This window comes from Neovison vison, chromosome 6 (assembly GCF_020171115.1).
Source record: "Neovison vison isolate M4711 chromosome 6, ASM_NN_V1, whole genome shotgun sequence".
Lineage (NCBI taxonomy): Eukaryota > Metazoa > Chordata > Mammalia > Carnivora > Mustelidae > Neogale > Neogale vison.
In genome coordinates, this window is record NC_058096.1 from 191,319,928 (window position 1) to 191,333,003 (window position 13,076).

Genomic DNA, 13,076 nt, shown 5'->3' on the forward strand with positions numbered 1-13,076 from the left:
TCTGGGATCAAGTCCCGCATCCGGCTCTCTGCTCAGCAGGGAGCCTGCTTCCTCCTCTCTCTCTCTCTGCCTGCCTGTCTGCCTACTTGTGATCTCTGTCTGTCCAATAAATAAATGAAATCTTTTTTTTTAATGGTTTGGGTTTTTTGTGTTTTTTTAGAGATTTTATTTATTTATTGGACAGAGAGAGATCACAAGCCGGCAGAGAGGCAGGCAGAGAGAGAGAGGAGGAAGCAGACTCCCCACTGAGCAGAGAGCCTGATGCGGGGCTCAATCCCAGGACCCTGAGATCATGACCCCGGCCGAAGGCAGAGGCTCAACCCACTGAGCCACCCAGGCGCCCCAATAAATAAAATCTTAAAAAAAAAAAAATTCATTTTCTTTCCAACCCAAATCCTTCTATATCCTCTCTTCCCTATACCTTTGTAAATACCTACAGCACACTCAATATCCAGTTTCTTCTATTAGAGGCAGTTGGTTACTAGTTCACCTGGTTCCCTCTGAGTTTACAAATTCCCACCTCCCTACCATTTATTTTTTTCTCTTCAGACCCTAGTTACAAACTTTGTTAACTTGTTTTTACTTTTTTCTTTTTCTTTTTAGACAAACCACATTTTTCTCAAGCTACAGAGCCCTATTAAGTATGATACATCCCTTGTGTTTGAGTGTTGAGAAAGGAACCATTCCTATAATAGCCTACTTGGAAAAGCAGTGTTTTTGTTTTTGTTTTTTTTTAAATTTACAAAACTAATTCATACTTAATAAAATATTCAAGCATGTCAGGAGAGTATAAAATAAGAGGCAACTTCCTTTCTTAGCCTCTGTCAATCCCGGTCCAGAAAAGTAACTATTACTAACAGCTTGGTTCATGACATTTATGATCTTTTTCTATTTATATGTAACTATGTATATGTTTGTCTAGTTTGAATTTTTTTAAAGGTTTTACTCATTTATTTGCTAGAGAGAGAGCACGAGCAGGGGGAGGAGCAGGGAGAGAGGGAGAAGAAGACTCCCCACTGAGCAGGGAGCCTTACTGGACTCCGACTGGTGCTTGATCCCAAGATCATGAGAAACTGAAGAGCTGAAAGCAGATGCTCAATCAACTGAGCCACCCAGGCGCACCTGGGGTTTTGTTTTTATGCAAAAAAAAAAAAAAAAGAAAGAAAACCGAACCAATAGGGAGGGAGAAGGAACAAGATGGCCAAGATGGCGGAGGAGTGGAGACTTAAATTTCATCAGGTTCCAGGAGTTCAGCTAGATAGTTATGAAACCATTCTGAACACCTACAAACTCAACAGGAGATTGAAGAGAAGAAAAGCAGCAATTCCAGGAAAAGAAAAGCAACCACTTTCTGGAAGGTAGGACGTCTCGGGGTGACTGGAAAAGAGACCGTTGGGGAGAGGCTGGCTCCCGGGCAAGTGGCGGAGCAGCAGAGCACAAAAGCAGAACTTTTAGAAGTCTGCTCCACTGAGGGATATCGCTCCAGAGGCTAAGTGTGGGGTGGGGTCCTCTCAGGGTCAGTGTGGTCTCAGGACCTGTAGGGCACACAAACCAGGGGTGCCTGAGTGTGGCAGAGCCCCCAGGTATCAGAGCAGGGAAGCCGACTACAGAGATGGAACCGAGGAGGGGGCTCTCGGCTCAGAGTTACCTTAAATCATGATCCAAGGCACAGTTGGGCTATTGCTCTTGAAACAGGGACCCCACAAGTGGCACATCCAGGGAGACTCACCTTCCTGTGGGAAGAACAGCCCAGGAACATGCTGCAGAAATCTGCTGAGTTCGGAGACTCCAAACGGGGCTGTGTGCCAGAGATAGAAACCCTCGGTCACAGGCTGGGTGAGCTCGGAGCACAGCCAGAGACCAGGGAGATGGGAGGTATTGACTGCTTTTCTCTGAGGCTGCACTGAGGAATGGGGCCCCGAGCTCTCGGCTCCTCTCGCCCGGAGACTGGAAGGCCGCCATTTTCATTCCCCTCCTCCAGAGCTCTACGGAAAGCGAAAGCGTTCAGGGAACAAAAGCTCCCAAAAGCGAACCCGAGCAAATTACTTAGCGTGGCCTCTGGCAAGGGCGGTGCAATTCCACCTAGGGCAAAGACATTTGAGGACCATGGCAACAAGGCCCCACCCTGAGAAGATTAGCAAGAACATCCAGCCAAGACCAAGTTCACCGGGTGCCTAGGTGGCTCAGTTGGTTAAGCAGTTGCCTTTGGCTTAAGGTCATGATCCCAGAGTCTTGGGATCAAGTCCCTCATCAGGCTCCCAGCTCCACGAGGAGTCTGCTTCTTCCGCTAACCTTCTGCTCTCTCATACTCTTTCTCACTGTCTCTCTCTCTCTCTCTCAAATAAATAAATAAAATCTTAAAAAATTTTTATTGATCAATGAGAACTGAAGAATTCAGAGTTAAGGGAATTCAAGACATAAAATTCATGGCTTTTCCCCCATGGTTTTCTAGTCTTTCAAACTTTTTAAATTTTATTTTTTTTTCTTACTGTATTTTTTTTTCTATTTTATTTATTTGACAGACAGAGATCACAAGTAGGCAGAGAGAGAGAATGGGAAGCAGGCTCTTTGCTGAGCAGAGAGCCCGATGTGGGGCTCGATCCCAAGAACCTGGGATCATGACCTGAACCGAAGGCAGAGGCTTTAACCCACTGAGCCACCCAGGCGCCCCTCTTACTGTATTTTTCTAAAATGATTCCTCTTTCCTATTTTAACCTTTTAAAAGGTATCTCACAATACCTTTTTTAAAAAATCTTTTTAAATTTTTGTTGTTATAGTCATATTCTATCCATTCATTGATTTTAACCTTATTTTTTGTATACATATAGGTTTTTCTTTCTTTCAAATTTTGGGATACAATTTCTTCTAACAGATCAAAATATACCCTAAATCTAGTGCATGGCTTTGTTCTAGTCTCCAGCTTGATCACATTCTTCCCTCCTTTTTTTTTTTTTTCTTTTTCAACCAACTTCTTATCAATTCCTTTTTAAGAATCTTTTCTAATTTTCATCTTTACAATCCTATTCCTTCCATTCCTTCATTATGTTTACCCTTATTTTTGTATATATGTCTTTTTCTTTCTTTAAAATTTTGGGAGGCAGTTTCTTCTAACAGACCAAAATACACACAAAATCAAGTGCATGGCTTTGTTCTATTCACCAGTCTTATATATATATATATATATATATATGTGTGTGTGTGTGTGTGTGTGTGTGTGTGTATTTCTCCTTTCTTCTCCTCCAGTTTTGGGTCTCTTCTGATTTAGTTAGTGTATATTTTCCTGGGGTTGTTGCTCCTCTTTTAGTATTTTGTTGTCTCATTCATTTATTCTTATCTGGATAAAATGACAAGGCAGAAAGACTCACCTCAAAAAAAAAAAAAAAAGAAAAAGAGGCAGTACCGGCAGCTAGGGACCTAATTAATATGGAAATTAGTAAGATGTTAGAACTAGAGTTCACAATGATGATTATCAAGGTGCTAGCTGGGCTTGGAAAAAAGCATGGAGGATACTAGAGAATCCCATTCTGGAGAAATAAAATCCCTTTTTAAAGAAATAAGAGAACCAAAATCTAACCACGTTGAAATTTAAAAGGCTATTAATGAGGTGCGATTTTAAAAAATGGAGGCTCTTACTGCTAGTATAAATGAGGCAGAAGAGAGAAATAGTGATATAGAAGACCAAATAATGGAGAATAAATAAGCTGAGAAAAAGAGAGATAAACAACTACTAGACCATGAGGGAAAAATTGGAGGGGTAAGTGATACCATAAGATGAAACAATATTAGAATAACTGGGATCCCAGAAGAAGAAGACAGAGAGAAAGGAAAGAAGATATATTGGAGCAAAATATTAAAGAGAATTTACCTAATACAGCAAAGGGAACAAGCAACATGATCCAGGAGTCACAGAGAACCCCCTTCAAAATCAATAAAAATAGGTCAACATCCCATCATCTAATAGTAAAACTTACAAGTCTCAGTGACAAAGAGACAGTCTTGAAAGCAGCTTGGGACAAGAGGTCTGTAACATACAATGGTAGAAATATGAGATTGCAGGCAGACCTATCCACAAAGACCTGGCAGGCCAGAAAGGACTGGCATGATATATTCAGAGCACCAAACAAGAAAAATATGCAGCCAAAAATATTATATCCATCTAGGCAGTCATTGAAATAGAAGGAGAAATAAAAAGCTTCCAGAACAAACAAAAATTAAAAGAATTTGCAAACACCAAATCAGCCTTCCAAGAAATATTGAAAGGGGTCCTCAAAGCAAAGAGAGAGCCTAAAAGTAACAGACCAGAAAGGAACAGAGACAATACACAATAATAGTTACCTTACAGGCAATACAATGGCACTAATATCATATCTTTCAATAGTTTATCCTGAATGTAAATGGGCTAAATTCCCCAATCAAAAGACACAGGTATCAGAATGGATTAAAAAAAAAAAAAAGATCCATCCATATGCTGTCTGCAAGAAACTCATTTTAGACCCAAAGACACCTCCAGATTTAAAGTGAGAGGGTGGAAAACAATTTACCATGCTAATGGACATCAAAAGAAAACTGGGCTGGCAATCCTTCTATCAGACAAATTCTATTTTAAGCCAGACTATACTAAGAGATGAGGAAGGACACTACATCATATTTAAAGAGTGTGTCCCACAAGAAGATCTAATAATTTTAAATATCTATGCCCCTAACATAGGAGCAGCCAATTATATAAACCAATTAATAACAAAATCAAAGAAATACATTGACGATAATACAGTAATAGTAGGGGACTTTAACACCCTTCTCACAGAAATGGACAGCTCATCCAAGCAAAAGATCAACAAGGAAATAAAGGCTTTAAAAGACACACTGGACCAGATGGACATCACAGATATATTCAGAACATTCCATCCCAAAGCAACAGAATACACATTCTTCTCTAGTGCACATGAAACATTCTCCAGAATACATCACATCCTAGGTCAAAAATCAGGTCTCAACTGGTACCAATAGATTGGGATCATTCCCTGCATATTTTCAGACCACAGTGCTTTGAAACTAGAACTCAACCATAAGAAGAAAGTTGGAAAGAACTCAAAGAGCATCCTACTAAAGAATGAATGGGTCAACCAGGAAATTAAAGAAAAAATTAAAAAATTCATGGAAACAAATGAAAATGAAAACAAAACTGTTCAAAATCTTTGGGATACAGCAAAGGTGGTCCGGAGAGGAAAGTATATAGCAATACAAGCCTTTCTCAAGAAACAAGAAAGATCTCAAATATACAACCTAACTCTACCCCTAAAGGAGCTGGAGAAAGAACAACAAAGAAAGCCTAAACCCAGGAGGAGAAGAGAAATAATAAAGATCAGAGCAGAAATCAGTGAAATAGAAACCAAAAGAACAGTAGGAAAAATCAACAAAACTAGGAGCTGGTTCCTTGAAAAAATAAGATTGATAAACCCCTGGCCAGACTTAATTAAAAAAAAAGAGAGAGAGAAAGGACCTAAATTAATCATGAATGAAAGAGGAGAGTTCACAATTAACACCAAAGAAATACAAACGATTATAAGAACATATATGCAACTATACACCAGCAAATTTGACAATCTAGAAGAAATGGATGCAATCCTAGAGACAAATAAACTACTAAAACTGAGTCTGGAAGGTATAGAAAACCTGAACAGACCCATAACCAATAAGGATATTGAAGCAGTCATCAAAAATCTCCCGACAAACAAGCCCCCAGGGCCAGATGTCTTCCCAAGGGGATTCTACCAAACTTTTAAAGAATTAATATCTATTCTTATGAAACTTGTCCAAAAAATAGAAATGGAAGGAAAACTTCCAAACTCATTTTATGAGGCCAGCATTACCTTGATCCCAAAACCAGACAAAGACCCCATCAAAAAGGAGAATTATAGACCAATATCCCTAATGAACACAGATGCAAAAATTCTCAAGTAGGTAGTCAGTAGGATCCGACAGTACATTAAAAGGCTTATTCACCACAACCAAGTGGGATTTATTCTTGGGCTGCAAGGTTGGTTTGACATCTGCAAATCAATCAATGTGATAAAATACATTAATAAAAGAAAGAACAAGAACCATATGATATTCTTAATAGATGCTGAAAAGGTATTTGACAAAGTACGGCATCCTTTCTTGATCAAAACTTCACAGTGTAGGGATAGAGGGTACATACTTCAATATCATAAAAGCCATCTGTGAAAAACACACAGAGAATATTATTCTCAATGGGGAAAACTGAGAGCTTTTCCCCAAAGGTCAGGAACATGGCAGGGCTGTCCACTATAACCACTGCTCTTCAACATAGTACAAGAAGTCCTATCCTCAGCGATCATACAACAAAAAGAAATAAAAGGTATCCAAATCCACAAAGAAGAAGTCAAACTCTCATTCTTTGCAAGTGATATGATATTTTATGTGGAAAAACCAAAAGACTCAAATATAAAATCAATGACAAAAATCAGTTTCATTTCTATACATCAACAGCAAGAGAGAAGAAGGAGAAATTAAGGAGTTGATCCCATTTACAATTGCACTGGAAACTTTAAGTTACCTAGGAATAAACCTACCCAAAGAGGCAAAGAATCTGTACTCAGAAAACTATAGAGTACTCACGAAAGAAATTGAGGCAGACACAAAGAAATGGAAAAACATTCCATGCTCGGGGTGCCTGGGTGTCTCAGTGGGTTAAAGTCTCTGCCTTTGGCTCAGGTCATGATCTTGGGGTCCTGGGATCAAGCCCCGCATTGGGCTCTCTGCTTGGCAGGGAGCCTGCTTCCCTCTCTCTCTGCCTGCCTCTCTGCCTACTTGTGATCTCTGCCTGTCAGATAAATAAATAAAATCTTAAAAAAAAAATTCCATGCTCATAGATTTGGAAGAACAAATAACTGTGAAAATGTCTATGCTACCTAAAGCAATCTACACTTTTAATGCTGCACTTTTAATGCTTACACTTTTTGATGGCTGCACAAAATTCCATTGTATGTATGTATCCAGATAGATAATATACATAGAGTCCCTATCAAAATACCATCAATTTTTTTTCAAAGAAATGGAACAAATAATCCTAACATTTATATGGAACCAGAAAAGACCCCAAATAACCAGAGAGAGTTGAAAAAGAAAAAGTTGCCGGCATGACAATTCCAGACTTCAAACTGTAATCATCAAGCTGTAATCATCAAGACAGTATGGTACTGGCACAAAAACAGACACATGGATCAATGGAACAGAATAAGGATCCTCAACTCTATAGTCAACTGATCTTTGACAAAGCAGGAAAGACTCTCCAGCAGAAAAAAGACAGTCTCTTCAACAAATGGTGTTGGGAAAATTGGACAGCCTCATGGAGAAGAGTGAAACTGGACAATTTCCTTACACCTCACACAAAAATAGACTCAAAATGGATGAAGGACCTTGATGAGAGGCAGGAATCCATCAAAATCCTTGAGGAGAACACAGGCAGCAACTTCTTCCTAGAAACATTACCAAAAACAAAGGAAGCAAGAGCAAAAGTGAACTACTGGGAATTCATCAAGATAAAAAGCTTTTGCAAAGCAAAGGAAACAGTCAACAAAACCAAAAGACAACCAATAGAATGGGAGAAGATATTTGCAAATGACATATCAGATAAAAGGCTAATATCCAAAATCTATAAAGAACTTCTCAAACTCAACACCTAAAGAATAAATAATCCAATCAAGAAATGGGCAGAAGACATGAACAAGCATTTCTGCAAAGAAAGCATCCAAATGGCCAACAGACACAAGAAAAAGTGCTCCACATCACTCACCATCAGGGAATACAAATCAAAACCACAATGAGATACCACCTCACACGAGTCAGAATGGCTAAAATTAACAAGTCAGGAAACGACAGGTGTTGGCAAGGATATAGAGAAAAGGGAACCCTTCTACAGTGTTGGTGGGAATGCAAGCTGGTGCAACCACTCTGGAAGACAGTATGGAGGTTCCTCAAAAAGTTGAAAATAGAGCTTCCTTATGACCCAGAAATCGCACTACTGGGTATTTACACTAAAGATGCAAATGTAGTGATCCGAAGGGGCTCATGCACCCAAATGTTTATAGCAGCAATGTCCACAATAGCCAAACTATGGAAATAACCTAGATGTCCATCAACAAATGAATGGATGAAGATATATATCCCACATCTTCTTTATCTATGTATATTATCTATCTGGATACATACATACAATGGAATTTTGTGCAGCCATCAAAAAAACATGAAATCTTGCCATTTGCAATGACGTGGATGGAACTAGAGGGTATTATGCTGAGCAAAATAAGTAAATCAGAGAAAGACAAGTATCATATGATCACTCTGATATGAGGAATTTGAGAGGCAGAGCCAGAGGTCATAGGTGGTAGGGAGGGAAAACAAGAAACAAGATAGGATTGGGAGGGAGACAAACCATAAAAGACTCTTAATCTCACAAAACAAACTGAGGGTTGCTGGGGGAGTCGGTAGGGAAGGATGGGGTGGCTGGGTTATGGACATTAGGGAGGGTACGTGCTATGGTGAGTGCTATGAATTGTGTTAAGATGTGATTCACAGGCCTGTACCCCTGGGTCAAATAATATATATTAATTTAAAAAATGGACCAATAAGTACATACAATTTTAGGCTTTTAGGCACTATGCCTTTATCTTATATATTGTGGACAGTTTTCCATGTTAGACTATATATCTGGATATGTATATATAAGTAGAGTACTGTATGTATATATATATATATATATATATATAAAATATCTCATTTATTCGATTTCTCTATCAATCCTCTTTCCTTTCCCTCCTGAATTATTGCCATAGCCTTCTGACTTTTCTCCCTCCCTTTACCCTTGTCCACCTACACACATCCATACAGCAGCTAGGGTGATTCCTTTAAAATATCAGGCAAAAGGTCAAAGTCTGACACCAGGCTACATACAAGGACTCTGTGGTCCAGCCTGTCCTTTCTGGGTGGCCCTTCTTCCTTCTAGCCACACTGCAGGGACACTTCTAGCCTTCTTAGGATCTTTGTTCTAGCTAATCTCCCTGCCTGTGCCTGGAAAGCTCTTTCTCCAAGGATTAATTGCTGACCACCCTATTTAAAACTGCAGCTGGATTTCCCTTCTACTCTTTTCCCCTCTATAGCACTTCCACTTCTAACAGCTTGGATAATTTATATACTTACTTATTATCTTTATGGTTTATCACCTGTTTCCCTCCTCTAGAATCCGACTGGCTTTGTGGACGTAGAACCCCGTGCTCAGATTCCATGGGACCCATGGCACTCAGGAGGGCCCAGTCCTTGGTTTAATGTCCCATCATCACCATCTTAACCTTTAGTAATTTTTGGACAAGGAAGAGCCACAATTTCAATTTGCACTGGGTCTAAAAAATTATATAGCTGGACCTTGTCTTGAATGTGTCGAGGACAAGGATGTTTGTCATGAAGTCCAACCTCCTGGTACAGGATCCTATTTATTGTAGGTGCACATAGTAGGTGCTCAGGAAATAGAAGTATTCTGCTCTTTCTTAGTAGTTTCACATTCTGAAGTTAACCTCCATCTATCTTCCTAGTTCCTATGGATTAAAAAGCATGTGGCAGTGAGCAACCTTATATATAAAACTTGGTTCCCTTGAGTGGTTTGGCTTAAATACTTTTGAAAGAATCCATTGAGACTGGTAGTGCTTGTTTTATTTCTGGTGACATTATATTATTGAGACTCTGTATGCTTTAATTGAGAACAGCTGTTTTTAGCAAAGTGCTTGCAGGCTACAGACCTCTGTCTCATCAGATGAGAGTGACTATGCCCAACATAGCCACCAAGCCAAGAGTGGATAGCCTTGACTACACAGCAGAATCACCTGGGAGCTTTAGAGATGCGAATGCCCAGGCCCACCCCCAGAGACGTTCACATAACTGGCCTGGCTTTTTTAAAGTTCCCAGGTGTTCCCAAAAGGTAGTCATGACCTCCATCTGCTTTTACCCTACAGACAGTGTGGGATAGAAGGGGTCCACTTTGGTCCTCTCTTCTTCACAGTGTCCACAGGTTGCCTTCTTTAGTCTGTGGTGTAATATAACAGCAGCTCAAAGGAAGGCTGGCTAGAGAATGTTTTCCCAAAGTAAACAAAGAAGCTTTCCAAATTGCAAAAGTTATTAGCCTGAGCACTTTCACGTAAATTTGTCTGAGAAATAGTTTAATGCTTTTATTAAGTGGGGCATGTGATATGTGAAAATCTAACCAGAAAGGCAGATAATAATGAATAATTAGGGATTAGCTTTCATAAGGATGAAGATTGTTTTCTTTCTTGATTTTATTTATTTATTTGACAGAGAGAGAGATCACAAGTAGGTAGAGAGGCAGGCAGAGAGGGGGAAGCAGGCTCCCCGCAGAGCAGAGAGCTCGATGTAGGGCTCGATCTCAGGACCCTAGGATCATGACCTGAGCCGAAGACAGAGGTTTTAACCCACTGAGCCACCCAGATGCCCCTCTTTTAAAGTATTTTTGATGCACCCTCCCACCCCCCAACACACACGTAACTACATTTAGCAGGCAACTTTGGGGCTGAGAAGTAATTATGTCAGGACTGAATAAGTGGAATGGGACATTTCTATGACCAAAACAACATACATGCCTTAAAATTTAAGGGGAACAACCTTCTTGAGACAGTATTGCTAGGCCTTATTGCAACTTAACCAGAAGCTCTGGTATCAGCATAAGAGACTCTGACAGTGATCCAACCCAGGGCTGCAGGACCCAGCACTGACACGCCAAGCCTCAACTCAGGACCAGGGGTAAACTCAAAGACGTATAGTCCCAAAATGGCCCCCAAAGACAGAACTAGGTAATATCCTTCTTCATTGGCTGTGGAATACGGCAAGACCAGTAGAAATATCGTCTGTCTCTCCAACTCATCAATTTGACAGCCCTCCCTATAACCACTTCTTCTAGAAAGAATTTTATGAGGCAGATACTCAACTTATCCTTGGAGATTATGTCTTAGTTGACTTTAATTCCTTCTATTATTTCCTGAGAATATAGGTTAGTTCAAAGCAGTCTGTTAGCAAATATGTACCGAGGACTATTTTTCCAGGCATGGTACTGGGCACTCAGTGTCAAGCAAATGTCACAAAAGCCCAGACTTCCTGAAATCTAGCACCTAGCCAGACAGACATTAAATCATTGCATTAAATTGTTGTAAAAGCTGTGGAGGTGTATGTGGTGCCCATGAAGGTCTGTGAAGAAGGGAACTTGGTCTCAATGGTGCAAAGAAAAGAAGGGGGTGAAAGGCTCTCCCAGACTGGGCAAAGGAGTGTAGTTTATTCCGGGAGTGGGGATGAGACCTATGGGACTAACGATCTAGGAAAGCAAGGGAGGAAGAGCTGGAAGCCAGACCTGGTCAGTGTCTATGAGCCTTGGAGACAGAGACCCACTGCCTATTCCCAATGGGAGAGAAAAGAGAGAACCAAGGAATAATTTATGGGGGACCAAGTCACATCTCCTCCATTGCAAAATTATTTCCCACAATGAAAAACAGTGAAAAAGGCCCACATTCAACATTTCTACAATCCTAAAACCCACTAGGATAACTACAAGTATGGGAAGTGGGGGGATCCCATACTGGTCTCCTTTTCGCAAAGGAGCAGATACTTTATTTATTCTTCCTTCAAAAGCCAACATTTGGGTTTTAGAAAGTAGGCTTGGGCTGGGAACACTTCTTCTGCCAGTCACTTTCTGTTAACAGGCAGGTGTTATTGGAAACTTGTAACACAGGGAAACATTTCCTGTACAGATGAACAAAATTATTGAGCAGTGTCACGCACTCCATGAAATCACCAGTCTGGCTTCTAATGTCTTTCTCTCAAACTATTTCAGTTTTATTTTAGCAATCTATTTCATGGGGGGTTATTTTTATTTCTTTGGTGTGTTTCATCTGGATTGTTTCTGTTTCATTCTTCATTTTTATTAAGGATTTGCTTTCTCTCTCTTTCTGAACGCCACTGAAGTGAATTGAATGAGAAATCCCACAGGCACATGCCTAGAGAATGAAAATGTCTTTATTGTCCTTCTTATTAATGAACTTTATTTTGGATTTTGAGGAAGATGGTATTCCTTTGTGCTCTTCCCCCACAACACATGGAAGGGTATACTCAAATGCTGGGAAGTGGTCGGGTCCGTTTATAGAAGTTAGACCCAAAACAATTCCATATGTTCTACCATTTTATGCTACTTTTAGGAGGGGCTGGAAGTGGGCATCACTAAGGACATGACTCAGACTTTGAAAAGACTAGAAAAGTAGAAGAGACAAAACCCTTTTTTAAAAATTTGTTTCATGATACAAGTAATACACACTACATTAGCTTTGTTTAAAAGATCCAAACAGTATCAGATGAAAGTTCGTGTTGACCACACCCATCTCCAATCATAGTGTTTTCTTGGAGGCACTGTTAGGGGCTTTTTTTTTTTTTTTTTTTAATTTCTTTTCAGTGTAACAGAATTAATTGTTTATGCATCACACCCATTGCTCCATGCAATACGTGTCCTCCATAATACCCACCTCCTGGCTCCCCCAACCACCCACCCCCACCCCCTTCAAAACCCTCAGGTTGTTTTTCAGAGTCCACAGTCTCTCGTGGTTCATCTCCCCTGCATGTGTGCAAACGCCTGGAAGCATGTAGACATAGATTGTTTTTGTCTATATAACAAGTGCCTGATAAGGTACATGTTGTGTGGCAGTGTTGTTTTCTTCCACTCAATACATCATACATCTTGTAGATCTCACCAGGTTAGTGAGAATTCCCCTGACTTTCTTTTTTTCTTAAATTAACAAAAAGTATTCTAGAGTGGCTTAGTCTGCTCGGAATAGCACAGACCTGGTGGCTTAAACAGCAGCAATCTATTTTTTCATTGTTGTGGAGGCTAGATGTCCAGGATCAAGGTGCCAGGATGGGTGTCTGGTGAGAGCTCTCCTCCGGCCTTGCAGAGGACTGCCTTCTCATGGTGTCCTCACATGGTCTTCCCCTGTGCAGGTGCGCTCCTGGTG